The sequence below is a fragment of the Protobothrops mucrosquamatus genome, unplaced genomic scaffold (genome assembly GCF_001527695.2).
Source record: "Protobothrops mucrosquamatus isolate PMUCROS unplaced genomic scaffold, P.Mucros_1.0 scaffold_155, whole genome shotgun sequence".
Classification (NCBI taxonomy): Eukaryota; Metazoa; Chordata; class Lepidosauria; order Squamata; family Viperidae; genus Protobothrops; species Protobothrops mucrosquamatus.
The window spans coordinates 521609-540866 of record NW_015386231.1 but is presented as its reverse complement, the minus strand read 5'-3'; the positions used below and the strand labels follow the sequence as shown (position 1 = coordinate 540866).

At 43.1% G+C, this 19258-nt stretch overlaps 1 protein-coding gene across 1 annotated transcript in view; it reads left to right on the top strand.

Annotated features, from left to right (window-relative positions):
- The window catches only part of MARCH9 (membrane associated ring-CH-type finger 9), a 43012-nt gene that overhangs the window by 10805 nt on the left and 12949 nt on the right, over nucleotides 1-19258 (top strand). The gene's annotated exons all lie outside the window — the stretch shown is intronic.

Genomic DNA, 19258 nt, shown 5'->3' with positions numbered 1-19258 from the left:
TGGCTTTGGGGAAAAGGGGAAAAAAATCCACACACACACACACACACACACTCAGGCCTTCCCATCTCTAGAACTTGTAAGTCAAGGACTACCTATAGAAGGGACTATGGAGCAGCCTAACGTTGCCTTTCAACCATCAGCACCTGGACAGCTCCTACACAGAGTCCAACTTCTATTTATTTTTTTTTGTCTTCATTAAATGTATATCCTGCTTTTCAATCAGGAGCTCAGGTTGCTCCAAAGTCATCTCGAATCTGGATCTCTGCACTTATAGTCCAACATCTTAGTCACCCCACTACATTGGCTTCCTTCCAGATTTGTGGGCTTTGACTCCCAGAATTCCCCAATCAGCAAAGGTCATTGCTGAGACTTCTGAGAGTTGAAGCCCAAGCATCTAGAAAAAATTGCCAAAGTTGGGAAACACAGATTTAAATTATACCTTCTAAATTGGCATCTGCAGATGTAAATTAGTATTGGGGGGGGGAGGAGGCTACATGTAAACTTGTATTCTGTTTCATCTTCTTTGACGTTGCACCTTTTAGTTTTGAGTCAGAGGCATCATGTCTTTGTATATCAGAAACAGTGGAATAAAGCCTTTCACCCATCTACACTTTTTGAAAAAAACCAAGCTGGCTGCCATTAAGTGCAGAATAGTGCACGACTGGCCTGGCTCTGATTTAGGAAAGCAGTTCTTTAATTTTTAACTGAAGGGTTGTAAATTTGTCCAGTCTGCTCTGGCCATACTCCTAGTCCCCATGGCTGACCAAATGCAGATCCCAAAAGGGATCTTTTTAAAAAAAGCTGTTTGTTAGCAATAAGCCCCTGGGTTTTGTGCGTGAAGCAGATGGATCGCAGCTGATTTCCTTCTCCATAAAGGTTCTTGGAAGGAATGAGTGGGAGTGTCTCCACTGGGACAAAACATATGGTTCAAATTTTTAATGAATTTCAGAAGGAAATGATCTTGGGCTTTGTTGTGTGATTACCTAGTTAGCCTTTGGTCAGAATCATTTCAAGATTTACACCAGGAGCATGTAAAATGGGAATGGCCAGTAAAGGGGATGGTGCTTCACAGCTCAGGTTTATTGGATACATAAATATGAGGTTACGTTATCATTTAAGAACACATAAAGATAATTTTTGTGTGGTCCAACATGCTTTCCCTCCGCCTAATGGGTGAATCTTCATTCCTGCTTCTGAAGGATGGTTGTCGCTATTACAGGTAATCCTTGACTTATGACCACAATTGAGCCCAACATTTCTGTTGTTAAGTGAGTTTTGCCCCATTTGACAGCCTTGCTTGCCACAGTTGATAAGCGAATCACTGTGGTTGTTCAGCTAGCCCAGGGGTAGGCAACCTTGGCTCTTTTATGACTCGTGGACTTCAATTCCCAGAATTCCTGAGCCAGCCATGCTGAGGGGAAAGGGAGAGCCATGCTGAGCCATGCTGGCTCGGGAATTCTGGGAGTTGAAGTCCATGAGTCATAAAAGAGCCAAGGTTGCCTACCCCTGAGCTAGCCACATGGGTTGTTAAGTGAATCTGGCTTTCCCCATTGACTTTGCTTGTCAGGAAGTTGCAAAAAGTGATCACACGACCCTGGGGACACTGATACCGTCATAAATATGAGACAGTTGCCAAGCATCTGGTATTTTGATCAGGTGAACGTGGGGATGCCACAAGTGCATCCTAAGTGTGAAAAATAGTCATAAGTCACTTTTTTCAGTGTCATTGTAACTTTGAACGGTCCCTAAACGAACTGTTGTAAGTTAAAGACTAGCTGTATTTTAGCATGTGGTACCTTAGTTCCAAGAAGACACTTAAACTCTCCTTTGCCACCTTTGGAGCCTGTGATTTGGGCCTCTCCTGTTTCAGGTGGCACAGCCATGTGCCCAGCGAGAGGTCTTTCCTTGAGCGAATCGGACTGTCTTGCTGTTAGCGCCAGAGGCTTCCAATGAGAATGGAGTCTGGCGAAGGAATGAGTCATTGGAGAGGCAGGGCGTGCACGGAAATGTCACTTTAATTGTAGGGCTGACTTATCCTACTGGCTTCTGGCAATGGTTGAGACATTTCCCAGCTGATGCAGAGATGTCCCTGTTGAAACTTTGGCTAACAAATTGATAAGAAGGACTTAAAAATCAGTTGAGATTTATATACTTTGTGCCAGGATTCAACCTATATAAGGAGTCCTCTGAACTCATGCATGATGCCTCATAACCACCTTTCTAGCATGGTGAGTAAAGTTGCTTGATGACAGATTGATGGAGCTAAACTGCCTGATAAGTGGTTTATTAGATGATACATGTTCCTTGACTAACTCATACAGGAAGAGTGGTTTCCACTGTAATCCTTTCGGACAGATCTTTCTGAAAAAAAGTGGATCCAGATGTCTCTGCTGAAACTTCCTGAATCAACTCCCCTTCCACATTTAAGATAAGATAACCTTTATTGTGACTTTTTTCTGTAAACACACTGGCACACATTAAAAAATGAAATTCTGATGCCCGCTTTCAAAAGAATACACATACACACACACACACACACACACACACCACACACACACACACACACATATATATATATGTATATATATACACACACACATAAATATATTACATATACACACACACATAAATATATTACATATATACACACACACATAAATATATTACATATATGCACACACATAAATATATTACATATATACACACACGTAAATATATTACATATATAAACACACACGTAAATATATTACATATATACACACACACATACATTAATATATTACATATACACACAAACATATTTATGAGCAGATCCAAGGTAGCCAAAATACCTCAGATTCCTCCTGTCTAGAAAATGGTTCCAAAGCTTCACCTTCCTTGGTCCAGCTATGCCACCCATTTTCATGTCATGGGCATTAAAGTGGACATCTGAGCGTGTAAGTTCTTTGACTAACATCACAGGAGTTCAATAAGAACCTGAGCATGTGAGCTGCTTGGCTAACTCCCAGGAGGAGGTTGGTTTGCCGTTGGTTTAGCCATGTCAGGGCAGGTTCAGGTCAGCCAAACTAAGCCGGAAAGGAGAAGTAGGACAAAAGCGTGGATCTAGTAAAGAGGGTAGCGTTGCCTTGTAAGCCACGGGGACACTGTTGCTAAATGCTGAAAAGGCGGAACAAAAAGAGAACAAAAGTGAGGAAATGTTAGGAAGCATAATCTGAGTCAGAATACAGTGGAGGAGAATGGTTAAAGCAAAACTGCAGGAGCAAGGAAAAAAAAATAAAAGAGAGATGGGAAATCTTTTGTAGGTCAAGAACTAAATTTCCAGGGAGACGGAAATCTCTGGGGACATAAATCGGGAAATCAGTGGAAGGCTGAATCTGAAGCCTAAAGTGGATGAAGCCAGAACTGGGGATAGCTCATAGATTCTCTTTCTTTTTCCTATCTCCTTCCCCCATCGTCATCATCAGAATCTTTCTCTTTCTCTTTGTCTCCACTCCTTTATTGTCTTTCCCCCTTTTTTTCCATGCTTTCTCTGGGACGAATGCTTTAGTCCTTTGCAAATTATGTTGTGGATTTTAAGATCTTTGTTTCTCCTATCATCCACGTGCCGTTTTCATTGTGACTTGTAATGAGTTTATTTATTTGTCAACCACTATGAAAGAATTCCTTCTTTTCCAGCTCTTGTGATCCTGCTTAACTTGTTCTGGAATTTTGTGGTGTTGGGTAACTAAGTTAAGGCTGCTTAGAAATTTATGGTCATCGAGGCCACATTTGCCATGGTTATGTCAATGTCGATATTAATTTCTCATCTTTCTTAAAGTATTTCTCCTAACGTGGAATTTTCTAATTACACTAATTGTTATATCCTCCTTTCCTCACAAGGCCAAAATCAGTAAAAGATCGAACATGGAAATTTTCTGAAACCCCCGTGCCAATTAGTAGCTCCAAAACATATTGAATTGCTACTGCTGCCACTCCGTGGAATTAATGAGTGAACACTATAACCTTTCTGCATTTCAAGGTAACTGGGCTTTGAAAGATATGCAGGGTGAACTTTGCAGCATTTTTTTTCCAGCTATAAATTAATTACAACATCTGTTCAGATAGCTGAGTTGAGCTTTGGCACTTCAATATTACTTTCCATTAGCCACCTATGGGGACTTTTGGATCAAATGTATCATGTAAGGAAATCATAACGTGTGTTATTATTTCTTTCTTTCCTGTCTTCTCGTTTAAAAGGGGGCAGGAAAGAAAAGGTTTTCGGGAAGCGTAATCCAGTTTGGTTTCTCCGCAGGCTACAGGTAGTCCTCAGTTTATAACTATACATTTAGTGACCGTTCAGATGGCACTGAAAGAGAATGCTCACAAGTGATACTCGCGCTTATGATCATTGCTATGCCCTCATGGTCACATGATCAAAGTTTGGGCCCTTGGTAACCGACATGCTTTTATAGCAATAGCAATAGCAATAGCAGTTAGACTTATATACCGCTTCACAGTGCTTTACAGCCCTCTCTGAGCAGTTTACAAATGTCAGCCTATGGCCCCCAACAATCTGGATCCTCATTTTAGCGACCTCGGAAGGATGGAAGGCTGAGTCAACCTTGAGCCAGTCAGGATCGAACTACCGGCAGTCGGCAGAGTCAGCCTGCAATACTGCATTCTAAACACTGCGCCACCAGGGCTCTTATGATGGTTGCAGCATCCCAGGGTCATGTGATCCTCATTTGGGACCTTCCCAGCAGGCTTCTGACAAGCCAAGTCAATGGAGAAGCCAGCTTCACTTAATGCCCATGTGATTCACGTTATAATTATGATGATTCACTTAATGGCCTCAGCAAAAGAAAAAAGATTGTAAAATCGGGCATGATTCATTTAATGACTGCATTGCTTAGTGGTAGAAGTTCTGGTCATAAGTTGAGGACTATGTGTAGTAAAGCTAGGACATTTGGGTTTTCATTCACTTAGGCAAATGGCATATCTTGTCCATGTATTTTAGTTCCACTGAATGGCTTATGATTCCAACTGCCTTTGGATTTGGTCACACACAACAAGACTGTAGGGGCAAAGAAACAATATGACTACAGGCGCTGAGTGACAGCTTGCTTTACTACCACTTAACATGCATTCAATGCCAAACAGCTTGCTAGGAACTGTACTGAGCTTTGAAGTGACAGCTCTTTGCTTAAGGGGCTAACTATCATGAAGTTGTATGTGCACCACTTCTCCAATCCTGGGTAGGAGGTATATCAGGACCTGCTGTTGCAGTGATCCGATTCTGAAATTGTCACTGTATTTCATTGATCTCGCTGATTCTAAAGCAGTCATTATTAGAATGTAAAGAAGACAACAGCTGCAGAAGAAGAAGAAGAAGAAGAAGAAGAAGAAGAAGAAGAAGAAGAAGAAGAAGAAGAAGAAGAAGAAGAAGAAGAAGAAGAAGAAGAAGAAGAAAGAAGATCAGATTGCTGATTTCTATGTTGACTGTGGATGTTGACTCACCTCACCTGCATGAAATTTCATTCTTACATTCTGCACGCAATACCTTGCCACCTGTGGCTACCTGTACTGAAATGTACTGAAATGCAGGATTGCAATATTGCTTTACTGCAGTGGTCACTATATTCTAGTCAATACAGGTAGTCCTTCGATTACAATCACAACTGTACAATTACAATTGTTCAGACTTTACAATGGTGCTGAATAGAAGGCTTTATCACCAGTCCTTAAGAGTTCCAGCCATCACCACATCCCCTCAGCCACATGATTGTAATCCACACACTCAGCACCCAGCTCACTATCACAACCTCACAACAAGCACGGTCACATGATTATGATTTCTGATGTGCCCTGCCGGCTTCCCACAAGCAAAGTCATTGGGGAAGCCAGCAGGAAGTCAGAAGGAGCAATCACATGAGATCCTCAGTTAATAGCCTCGTTTAACAAGGGTAACCAGAATTGCTGGAATTGCCATTAGTAAACAAAGTCATTTGACATCCCACTTTATGACTGCATCAGTTAGTGACAGAGATTCTAGTCCCAACTGCCATCACGATCCAAGGACTATTTATATGGTGGAAGGTTAGATTGCATTCATAAGATTCGTGGCTTGGCAACATACTAAGGAGGACCAAATTTAGTGAGAACATGCCTATGTGCAGCTGTCAGACTTGCATATATACTGCTGGTAGCTGTAACATTGAACATAATTTTTCTTCATGTGGTTATTTATCGACAGAATATATAACTGTGGTTTGAGGCCAACCACATTGCTATTTTTTTTTTTTACTAGCAGCTGTGTCTCACATTGACATGAGAACAAAATCGGTGTAATATAGAACAGCAACAAGGAAGAGACCGATTGGAATTTGTTGGTAGATTCTAGCTGATTTGCACTGGATTGGTTTAAGGCTTTGGGTAATTTATTCTCTATAGCAGTAACAACTTAAGAACCATTTTTCCTCCTAGAAGTGAACATTGGGGAGGAAAAAAATTGCTTGTGGAAAAGCTAGGAGTGGCATTTTTTTTTGTTTAAAAAGATACATTACCTTGATTTATAATTTTGGGTTAAGTTTGCATATAGAGTCATGATCTTTGTTTCTTAGCTGTCTGCCAATAAATTTCATGAAACTGTAGATGGGAAATCTCAAGGTTCTGTTAAAACATAAAATAGTTCTTGTAAGCCTCAGAGTTGCCCACCTTCAGTTTAGCGGATAGAAATTTGGACCAGTGTTGGAGAAGACATGGTTTGAAAGTTCCACTTAGCCATCTGTTTTGCTAGAGAAATTATTCATCATCATCATCATCATCATCATCATCATCATCATCATCATCATCATCATCAATTTATTGGGGTTGTACCATACTGGAGAGTTGAGAGAATGGTACATCCTGAAAAGTCCCCTTTTAAAAATCCTTACATCTCTAGGCAGAATGAATTTTGTTGTTTGCTTACCTGCAAAATTAGTGAATTGTCTCAACAGATATGCATGCCATAAAATTTCAGAGTCCAAAGCAGGAACAGAGCAGGGTTTTTCAGTCATTAAGTCTTAGGATGTGCAGACCCTTGCTAATACTTTGGTTCTTCATTACTTCACGAGAGAAGCAGTAGAAACAGGCGTACACCTTATTGTGCCTCTAAATCCCTAAATAAAGATGTTGATCTCCCCCATCTCTTTCTGACACCCATAAGCAAAACAGCAAACTATCTTGCCCCGAATTGGATTCCTGGCCATGTCAACTGGTATTAATGGAAGTCAAACTGACTGATAGAGTCCTCTGGAGTAGCCTCAGTTGGAACCTGACATCTTCTGCCTACAAAACAGCTGCTTGATCAGCAAGCAGTGTCTGATTCTCAATTGCAATCCACCGAGTTGTGTGAGTGGTGCCACTAATTACAGGAGGGCATTGTAGCAAAAATCTTGCTGAAGTAAGTTGTCGGGGATCCTAATGGGTTATTCAGTTTGGCAGGCTGAATTCTCTTTTGGTGCAAAAGGAGAAGTCAGTTTGAGTGGCCTGGAAATGGGCAGGCCATACCCAAGGACACTGCTTCCCAATTGTGGGGCCGCCAATGGGTTCTCCTGTGGCTGCTCCTCACTCGCAGATAGGCATGCAAATGACAACAAATCCACTCGCTTGCTTTTCCTTCTTGAATTAATCCCAACCCCTGGCACTGACAAGCAGCATCCTTGTGCGGCATCCTTGTAAAATAATCTTGCTCTTCACTTGCCTGCTTTCTCCCTCCAGTGAAGGCGAGGACAGTGCTGGTGCCACTAGAAGCATATTACTTGGGGCATGTTGCCAAGAACTAAAAATAATAGTAATATGGGATTCTCCATATCAACTGATATGAACCCTCACAATCTCCCTGCTTCCTTTGCCAGTGAATAAGTCAGTGCTTTTGGCTCACAGGCTGAGACTCTGATTCAAGGGTTTGCCTCCGGCTTGAAAGTTTCCACCGTCTCAACTTGCTGTGGACAGCAGGATTCCAGTTTCTTTCTACTCCCTGGACGGAAAACCACCCAAAGGGAGAGTCAGAGTCATGTTCATTGGTTTGGGAGTTTTCTAAAAGAGCTGCTGGTTTTATTACTAGCTCAAAGCATTGAACTCACTTTGGGGTCATGGAAGAGCCTCTGCAATCTCACCTCACCTTCAGAGACGAATACCAGGTTACTTGGAAGGTTTGCTGAAACTGATGAAGATCTTGCTTCACTTGAAGCCAAACCAGGGCCTGCTGTGAGCCTTGGCATGGATTATAGAGCATGATCTTCTTGACCAGGGGTAGGCAACCTTGGCTCTTTTATGACTCGTGGACTTCAACTCCCAGAATTCCTGAGCCAGCATGACTCAGCTTGGAAACCTCTCCCTTTCCCCTCAGCATGGCTGGCTCAGGAATTCTGGGAGTTGAAGTCCACGAGTCATAAAAGAGCCAAGGTTGCCTACCCCTGGTCTAGACAAAGGCCATCCTCTAGTGTTTTCTGGGGAGTCCTCAGTGCTCTCTGAGGTTGGTTGTTTTTTTTATTTTTATTTTTATTTGCAGACATTTCATTACCCAACTGGGTAACACCTTCAGTGCTAGAAGGGAATAGGTTTGCTCTCTGTATGGCTTGCCCTCTCAGTGTTGGTGGGAGTGTTGTTTTCTGAGAACAGACCACACTGCCTTTTAATACTGAAGATGTTACCTAGTTGGGTGATGAAACATCCGCAAGAAAACAACCAAGCTCAGAGAGCATCAAAGACTCTACAGTTAAACCCTGATCTACAGATGTGTTTTCTCCTGCCTTTGATACCTGCGATTCTGGCCCAATAAGTGATATTTCATCTGAGAAGAGGATTTGACTACTTGTTTCAGCATCCTTCAAGTCAACCTGGCATCTGTGATGGTGTCTTGGTATTAAACTGACCTCAGCACATTTCCCCTGCTTTATTTTTACCCAATGTGATGTTCCCACATTTGAGGAGCTAAAGGTCCTCTGTTGAACATAGAAGTCCCTGGATATACCCTTAGCATCTAGGCACGATAACAGACAGAGGCTCAGGTAGACAGCTGAACTAAGCGGGGCAACAAGGATACTTGCCTCTTGTGAGCTTCTGACATATTTCCACTGCAGGCTTCCAGAATCTCTTCTATTTTCAGCAGCCTTCAGGGTTTTTTTTTCTCCAGTAAATGTATGTGTCTGCATTTGTGACAGAAAGGCAGAGCACACACATTGGAACGAGGGCGAACAAGGCAGCAGCAAAAGGAATTAGCTAGCTGTGAAATTGCCGATTACAATATCCCTCCATGCCGATAGAGCGCTCCTGGCACGAATTGGCAAGGGTATCCTGGGCACAACTTGCTAGTGAGACGTATCATCCACTGGCATATGTACCTCCTATGAGGGTATCAGCGGTTTTGAGCTTCCATATCTCCTGTAAGCCTGTGTTGGGGGCAGGGTAAATTCCAGTTGGCATTTAGCAGACGGAGGAGGCTGATGGCCCATCCCTGCCCGTGAGCACTCAGAAGCTAAAACTTAAGGGGGAGTGTGGAAGGCTGGTAGAAATTGGTAGTAACAGCAATTGGAGTAATTTTCCCTGTTGTGTAAAATGGATCCCATTATACCACCAGAGCCTACAAGTATGTCATAAATAGCTAAGCAAAGTGGTTATGGCCACACAGTGATTCCGCAGCTTAAAATTGACTCAATTGATGTGAATCGTCACACAGATATAAATGCATGAAAAGCATCCTTTGCCATCCCACTCATCGGCAACTACCGATGAGGATGTTTGAGAGAACCGAGACATGTTTCCGTGGAGGGGTTACAAAGAAATCATTTTAGGGAAAGTCCCAGAGGTGCTTTTTTAGTCTAGTCAGAGCTGAAGAAGCTTCTTGGATGAGAAGCGAAACGTCTTCAAAGAAAAACAAGGAAATCCAGTTGCCTCATGAAAAGGCACCTTTGGGACAACCATGACCTGGATGACTGAGAATCTCCGTAGACATTTTAGGGAAAGCCACCTTCTTTCCTGGTGAAGATCTGCCTGGAGTCAAAACACTCTGCATCTGTCCATCAAGAATGGACAGCAGTGGCCTTGAGTGGCTCGTGGCCTTTTCTGTGGAACTGAAAAATAAGCCCACTGCAGGCGGCTGAACTTGGCTTGCCTCTTTTAAACCTACAGTCTGTTGGAGAGCGAGATTGAAAGAAGCAGAAGTGCCAGTTTGGCTTGTGGAGCTGGAGAAAACTTTGGCAGACAAGTCTGATGTTTCATGGGGCTAGCAGTGCCTGCCTGCGTGCTCCCTTCTGGCAGAAGACCTGCTGCTCAGCCTGTGTAATGCATGCGTGTGTGTGTGTGTATGTGTGTGTGTGTTTGAATGATTGAGTTTCTAATTCTCCCTTTCCCTAGGACAGTGATGGTGAACCTTTTAGAATCTGAGTGCCCAAACTGCAACCCAAAACCCACTTATGCATCGTCGAGTGCCGGGTGGGTGTGGCCCATTGGCTGGGTGTGGCCAATTGGGTGGGCATGGCCAATTGGGTGGGCGTGGCTGCGGTGGTAATGGCAGACTGGGTAGGACTAAAAAGTTCAATCAATCAATTTCAACTTTGCAAGATCTTTTTTTTTTCCTGCGAGAAGTTGAAATTGACTGATTGAAAGTTTTGTGGGCAATGGCGCGCGTGCCCACAGAGAGGGCTCTGAGTGCCTCCTCTGGCACCTGTGCCATAGGTTCGCCACCACTGCCCTAGGAAAAAAAAAATTATGCTACAAACTGTCTTAAATTCTCGTCATTGCTTAGGAGATCTGATGAGAACGCAAAAACATTACGGGCAGTCCTCGACTTACGACCACAATTGAGCCCCAAATTTATGTTGCTAAGTGAGACATTTGTTAAGTGAGTTTTGCCCCATTTTACGACTTTTCTGGCCACATTTGTTAAGTGAATCACCGCAGCTGTTAAGTTAGTCACAATGGCTTTCCCATTGGCTTTGTCAGAAGGTCACAATGACCCCAGGACACTGCAGCCGTCACGAATATGAACCAGTTGCCAAGCATCCGAAAGTAAATCACATGACCGTGGGGATGCTGCAGTGGTCATAAGGGTGAAAAATGGTCATAAGTCACTTTTTTGTTGTAACTTCGAACGGTCACTCAACGATCTGTTGTAAGTCGAGGGCTGCCTGTGTTACTTGCCCCTTTTTCCCCCCCAGCCTGCTTACATTTCTTTTGTAACTACAGGCAAATAAACATAATTATGTCCAGGTAAAGATAAATCCATGTTCACGTATTTTTGAGTGCTATTGCACAAAAATGTTCAGCTCTGGTAGGAGAGAGCTTTAATTTTATCCCAATTAAAGAAAATGATCAGCAAAACCGAACGTATGAAAGGCAGGGTTAGAGTTCAAATGTAGTCTCTGTGCAATGCCTTAGCAGCAGCGCGTACCAATCTTCAGTCCCTGACAACAGCTCCCATATTGCCTATCAGATTTGGGTTGCCTTATGCCGGTCTAGGACTCTCATAAGCATTAGATTTGGGTTGCCAAATTCTAGATAACCAAATTTTCTCTGTCTCCTTGCTGCCATTTAGTGACCATCTGGAGTTTTGCTTTCAGAAATACAAAATAACAGAGTTGGAAGGGACCTTGGAGGTCTTCTAGTCCAACTCCCTGCTCAGGCAGGAAACCCTATACCATTTCAGACAAATGGTTGTCCAATCTCTTAAAAACATCCAGTGTTGGAGCATTTACAACGTCTGGAGGGAAGTCGTTCCACTGATTAATTGTTCTAATTGTCAGGAAGTTTCTCCTTAGTTCTGGGTTGCTTCTCTCCTGGATTAGTTTCCATCCGTTGCTTCTTGTCTTGCCTTCAGGCGCTTTGGAGAATAGCTTGATTCCCTCTTCTTTGTGGCAACCCCTGAGATATTGGAACACTGCTATCATGTCACCCCTAATCCTTCTCTTCATTAGACTAGACCAGACATGTCAAACACAAGGCCCGGGGGCTGGATGCGGCCCGCTAAGTGGTTTCATGTGGCCCGCGAAGCCATCCTGGAAACAATGAGGGAACGGCCGCCTCTGCCTTGGCCCTGGCCCAGGCCAGCCGGGAGCCAATGTACAATTTTGTGGTGGCCACCTATGCTGAAATGCATTCAGTCTTAGCTCCATAAACCCCACCCCCCTGCATGGCCTGAGAGGAACAGTGAGGCTCCTCCAGTGGGCCATGCCTTGGCACTTGCCCTGGTCCCACCCCCTTCTGCCAGAGACCCTCAGATCTATCCCACTCCTGCCCAGGCCCCCACAGGCACCCTTGACACGAATGATGTAGAGCTGGCCACACCCACCCAGTAGGCCAAACCCACCCAGTAGGCCACACCCACCCTGGCCACACCCACCTGGCCCCCTGAGGGCAACCGCAATGCTGATGCGGCCCTCAATGAAATTGAGTTTGACACCCCTGAACTAGACATACCCAATTCCTGCAACTCTTCTTCATATGTTTATATGCTTGTGAAGGATGCCATATTATGAAGAAGTCTGGTCTCCTTGCTTCCTTGTTTTCTACGGGGAGGGATTTTGTGTGGACAGAAGTTCAACAACTGAGATGGAACCAAGGGATTCAGAACAGGTTTTCCTCCTTTGAACAGGAAAACAAAAGCTTCCACACACTTCTAATAGTAACACTTCTGTACACGAACACTGTCGTCACCATCAGCACAACTGAAATGTATGAAGCTGAGACACAAGTTAATCATCTTAGTAACAGTCTATGCCTTGGGCTGGCTGGCTATGAATTCGGGAGTTTGCAATTCTGACACATCTACAAGGTGCCAGGTGGGGAAGGCTCTCTTTGATGTTTCCTTGGGGAAACAAAGTGTGAAAAACAAATAGGGGCAAACTTGTTTGCAAACATACATTCATTAGGAAGCCACAGAGCTATCTGCAGCTGCTTGTCAGGTATATTTTTAGGAACAAACTGGAGTTTACTACTTAGGAATGTGTGAAAAGGCTCTGTGTCTCTAGGATTTGTATCAGAGGCTTTAATGATTTGAGTGTTAAGAGGCAGGAGAGGATGCCAAGAGGTTGTGGGAGGGGGTTTGTCAGTCGGATTCTGCAACCAACCCTGACATGAGCTGAATAATTATGAAAATTGCACTGTAACATTTGACTTTCCCATTTAATTAAATTTGATTTTATTAGATGCAGATTGCCCTCATCCTCAAGAGAAGTAGTTAGACTTATTTGGATGACAATAGCTGTAGTCATATGTTCAGCTGTACAGTAATGGCTGTAGGTGCTGTGGGAAGAAAGCAACATGCCCACCTCATGGCTGGCCCTATTGTTGGGTAGAGTGAAGCAACAGTTGCTGGGCAAGAAGTGGGAACAACCTATTGGAAGGGAGGATTGTGCATAGGCCAGGGGTAGGCAACCTTGACTCTTTTATGACTCCTGGACTTCAACTCCCAGAATTGAATTCCCATGCTGGCTCAGGAATTCTGGGAGTTGAAGTCCACAAGTCATAAAAGAGCCAAGGTTGCCTCCCCTGGCATAGGCCATGTTATTCTGAATTTCAGGCTATTTCTAGTTATGCTGAGCTTTAGCTATTCTGGAAGGTCAATACGATCCAGATTCAGTCACAGTTTTATTCCATACAGTATTAACCTTGTGAACTCTCAAGCTTCCTCTTTCTGCTATGTATTCCAGATGGACAGGGATTAACATTTATACGTATTTATATGTAAGAGTGTAGGTATATACATATGTTGTATATAGCATGTTTATATGTGTGTTGTGTATGTGTACACTTTTGAGAGCAAGCAAGAGAATTTCATTTTTAATGTGTGCCAGTGTGCCCACAGTAAAAAATGACAATAAAGCTTATCATATCTTACAGTGCTACCTTGCTTTCCGACATTCCAATCAACCTTGAACTGTGCATTCAAAAGTGTGCACGATTAAGCTTCTACACGATCTGGTGCCTTCCTTATTCCACGTTCCAGATCAGACACATAACATATACAAGGGTTTAGGCAGCATCCCTGAAAGCCTGACCCTCCTTATTTCATGGACAGAAGGAACAGGGCTAATGGTTGCTATGCTACCAGAGTGACTTACGGGTGACTTTCTTTGAGTTTATTCTGGACAATTGTAAAATAGGAGGGCATGATCCTTTAGTATATTCTGATGGTGACCAAACAATTGGTCAAGCATAAAGAACAAAAAATTATTTTATATACCCGCCAAACTCACTTAAATGTGATTCTGGGCAGCATACATCTATCAAAACCAAAAGAATTCAGTTATGACTAAGACCACACCTGGAATACTGCAGCCAATTTTGGTCACCATATCACAAAAAAGATGTTGAGAATTTGGAAAAAATTCAGAGAAGAGCAAGTAAGATGATCAAAGGCCTGGAGACTAAAACATACGAAGAACGGCTGCGGGACTTGGGTTTGGCTAGTCTAAAGAAAAGAAGAAATAGGGGAGACATGATACCTGTGTTCCAGTATTTGAGGGGCTGCCACAAAGAAGAGGGAGGTCATGTTATTCTCCAAAGCACCAGAGGGCAGGACAAGAAACAATGGTTGGAAACTGATCAAAGAGAGAAGCAACCTGGAACTAAGGAGAAACTTCCTGACAGTGAGGACAATCAACCAGTGGAACAGCTTACTCCCAGAAATCGTGGGCACTCCATCACTGGAGATTTTTAAGAGAGATTGGAGATTCACCTGTCTGAGACGGTGTAGGTTCTCCTGCTTGAGCAGGGGACTGGACTAGAAGACCTCCAAGATCCCTTCTATTCTATTCTATTCTATTCTATTCTATTCTATTCTATTCTATTCTATTCTATTCTATTCTATTCTATTCTATTCTATTCTATTCATACTATTAAAAGTAAACAATAATTAGGAGACTATGAGCATATCTCAATATACGCTACAATTCACAAGGCAGGATCTCCTATCATCCTGGCCCCAAACTATGGGGGATTGGGAGAAGAACCTTTCTAAAATGAGAAAGGTCAGGACCTCCTGTATGTTGGAGGGTAGGGATAGGTACTTCTAGGGGGAAGGAGTTGCAATGGGAAAGGAGTTTGGAATGGGCAGATACTCGGAGAAAGGCAGTCCCACAAAGAACCAGTCCTGTACCTTGTAGAGCTTTGTAAGGGTCAGCAATCCAAGGCAAATCTGCTCAGGAAACAGATATCATAAGTAATGCTAGACCTTTATTGATTTAGGCTACAATAACAGAAACTTGAAGGCTTAATGGTTTTTCTCCTTCTTTCCCTCTTATACCAGAGTGTTGATATGAGGGCAGTCTTGAGGGTTTTTTCCCCCCATGTTTTCCTGTATTTCTAGGCTAAATTCATGTTTCAGCCATAGTTTCATTCCATACAGCATTAACCTTGTGAACTCTCAAGCTTCCTCCTTCCGTTATATATTCAAGATGGACAGTATTTAATATTTATTTGCTACGTATATGTAGGGGTGTGGGTCTATACATATGTTGTTCATAGTATGTTTAGGTATGTGTCATGTATGTGTTTCACTTTGAGAGCGGGCAACTAAATTTCATTTTTGATGTGTGCCGTTGTGCCCACAGTAAAAAAATGTCAATAAAGGTTATCTTATTTTATCTTATCTTACCTAACATTGGCTGCCTGCGTATTTTTTTCAAAGCCGTCTCTGTACACCTCTACAATACTGTAGGCAATATTCAAAGTCATCTGGAAGCCAACCGTCTGGAGCCAGTGCAACTCACGAAGTAGTGGTATTGTATGGCTATGCTGAGGTTGAGTATGATTGCTTTTTCAAGCTGGCTCCTTCCAGATCTGTTCACTCCCACAATTCTCTGTTATCCAGCTGGGAAGGCATCAAAAACACCGGTTGGGTATTGAATTTATTCAGACAAAGGCAGCCATGTTCACAGGGGGCTAAGTAGCCCAATTTATATTTATAAATGTTTTTTTTTAAATTTATAAATGTATGTCTGCTGCTGTGTACATCCCGCTCAAGACAGATCAAGCTGGAACTTTCCCAAGAGTGCTTAGAGCGATTCTCTGCAACATTTTCTTCCTTCTCAGAAAGTATGACATCTCTGTGCTTTGTCACCACTTGATTATAGCATTTTATTTGTGTGTATGCATGTGTATCGTGCCTTGCTGTATTTTTGTAGACTTTCGAAACTACCTACAATTTAAAAGTCAGACAGAGTAAGAATCCTGATAAAGTACGATGATCCTGATAACATTCAGTCAAACTACTGTATATCCACTGAAAAAAGCCCATGAAATCCACTAAAAAAGCTCGTGTTAGTTATTCCAGATGTGCTACTTTGGGTCTTCCTGAAAGCCTAAAGACTGTAACTAACGGGCTAAAATTCAGAGGCAAACTGGTGCATTCAAGCGGGAAAGCACAATTATAGAGGAAGTTTTGAGTGCCAGTATAGTGTGAAGGTTGGGGAGACACCAAGGAAATTCAAGTCCAAGTCCATCCTGTCAGCTGTAGAAACCGATGAAGCAGCTTGGAGCCAGATTCTCTCTCTCCAATCAACACATTTCTCAGAGTGATTGCTGTGGGAATAAAATTGGAGGACCAAGGCCTATGGATGCCATTTTGAGCTGCCAGATAAAAAATGGGATAGTAATCAACATTTAGAGGCACACAGAAAATAGGTCCACACCTGATCTTTTTCTAATATATTAGGAGAAATAAGAGGGGAAAAAACAGTGTTGTGTTGAACCAAACTGGAGACTCAACTAATCTAGTGTCTTGTTCCTAACCAAATCCCAACCAGACATGGGTGGACATGGGTGCAACAGCAGGATTCTGCTGCTCCTATTCTGCAGCAACTGACACAGAGAGGTTTTGAACCCTGAAAATTCAGATGATATGTAAACACCTTGTTTAATAGCCATCAATACAGTTGTCCTTCATGAATGAACAGAAGGAGGTATTCTTGAGGCTTCCAGAACCCAGTCTAGAAACATACATGATTATAGGTGTACTAGACTGTATACAGTCACACCGCTTTGCACAGTTGCCATCTCCAGACCTTGGTTAACCAAGCAGATGCTTTGATGTACTGCAGTGGCTGTTACTACACCTAAAAGTGGGGTGTCACTTTGCTTGTCAGAATGGCTTCAAAGGTGTGCTTCACTAAAGGTCCATTCAAAGCCAAGACCTCTGAGGCTTCTCATGGGTCTAACATCATGGCATTGTACACATCACGAGAAGCCAGAGTTAGTTCTTAGTGTAGACAAGCTGCAGCACTATAATTTTGTACTGTTACGGTGTATAGATTGCATATGGAATTCATATTCTACCTAGGACTTCACCTCTGCTATGACTATACTGTACTGTGTGCCTGAAACAGCAATTGCTCTTCTGACCTGAAGCTTTTAACTCAGCGGTTCTCAACCTATGGGTCGCGACCCCATTTGGGGTCGATCGACCATTTCATGGGGGTCGCCAAGCAAGGCTGTCCGCCATTTTTTTTTCCCTTTTCCAGCGGGTGCCTTACCTCCCTTGAGCTGGGCCAGCTGGTGATCGGCCTGCTCCGTCTCTGCCGCTTGCCAGCTATGCCTCGGCCGGTGCAGGGGGCGGAACCACGCATGCGCGGCGCTCCCGGGCAGGGAAAGTCCTCGACTTACGACCGGTTGGGTAGTCCTCGACTTATGACCGGTTTAGTCCTCGACTTACGACCGGTTGGGGGTTCGCGGCATTAAAAAGGTTGAGAACCACTGTTTTAACTCCTCGCCTTGTTGACAAATTGAAATATATACCCTCCCAACTTCTCTTTCCATATCTTATTCCCCTTTCCCCTTTATCCTGTCCCTCATCTTCCTATTTATCTAAAGCAGACCAGAAGCCTAGACTTTCACAAATCCCACGGAGGGATTTAGTAATTCAGCTAGTCATTGATGTTTTTCTTTCCAATAGTTTGTGGCTCTGAAAGGGGAGTGTTTTTCCTCTCTTCAGTGCATGTACTGTAAATCATGATTCTAATTTCAATTATAATTCTTCCGTTTCCTTTCTGTTATCTGTTATTATGCTGGGCAACATTCATGTGCATATGTGTGTGTGGTCATTGCTGTGATACCTGTGTAGCCAAAGGCATATCTGTGAAGCCATCCCCAACAAAATCTCTGATTCCTGCACCTCTCTCCTTAAATTGTGAAGTCCTTTAACTACTTCTTGTATCTCTCTGTGTGTTCATATGTTGGGAGATATTTTTCAGCAGGATGCCGGGATGGAATGCAGTGTGGACAGAGGTCCATTACTTCAGTTTTTCTTTCACAGTGAAAATGCCCAGCACCTTAAGTAAAAAAGTGTTCGTGCATGGGTATGCGTGTGTGCCTGAGTTTTGCTTTACAAACGGGTGACCCCGGTCAGCGTCTTCTAGTCTTTTGTACTCGGTCTCCTCTTTGTTGCAATGCTCAGAGTAATGGGATTCAGAACATGATCAGTCGCATCTGAAACATGATGAGAGAACTGTTGGTGACCCCCGTGTTGCCTGTCCTCCATTTGACAAGAACCCACAGCAATTTCCTTTCTGAGGCTTATATCCATAACACATCATTAATACTTCCTGAAAGCAGGTCTGAAATATTGATGCTAATTGCTCTTCTGGTTTGCCTAGCAGCACATTAAGCAGGTAGACGTAACAAGCCACTTTTAAAAATAATGAAACGGGGCTAATGGATAGCCAGCCTAGAGAGGGGCCTTATTACCCAGAATTCTCTGAGCAGGCTTTGAGGGGATTGTTTGCTCAGATTGGGTGTGCTTGGCATGATGGGAGATCAATCAGTCAGAATAGAGCTGGAAGGGACCTTGGAGGTCTTCTAGTCCAACCCCTTGCTCAAGCAGGAGGCCCTGTACCATTTCAGATAGGCGGTTGTCCAGTCTTTTCTTAAAAACCTCCAGTGATGAAGCACCTACAACTTCTGAAGGCAAAGCTGTTCCACTGGTTAATTGTCCTCACTGTTAGGAAGTTTCTTCTTAATTCCAAGTTGCTTTTCTCCTTGATTAGTTTCCATCCATTGTTTCTTGTCTTCCCTTCTGGTGCTTTGGAAAATAAATTGAGTCCCTCCTCTTTGTGGCATTATTATTATTATTTGTTATTATTATTAGATATTATCCAAGATATGGAAGGATAGGATATACGTTACGAATAGGGAACTATAGTTTTGCAGATGTCGCCAGATGCCAATGCCCATCATCCCCAGCTATCCTGGATCATTATTGGGGATGCTGGGACTAGGAGTCCAGCCAAAGACTATAGAGTCT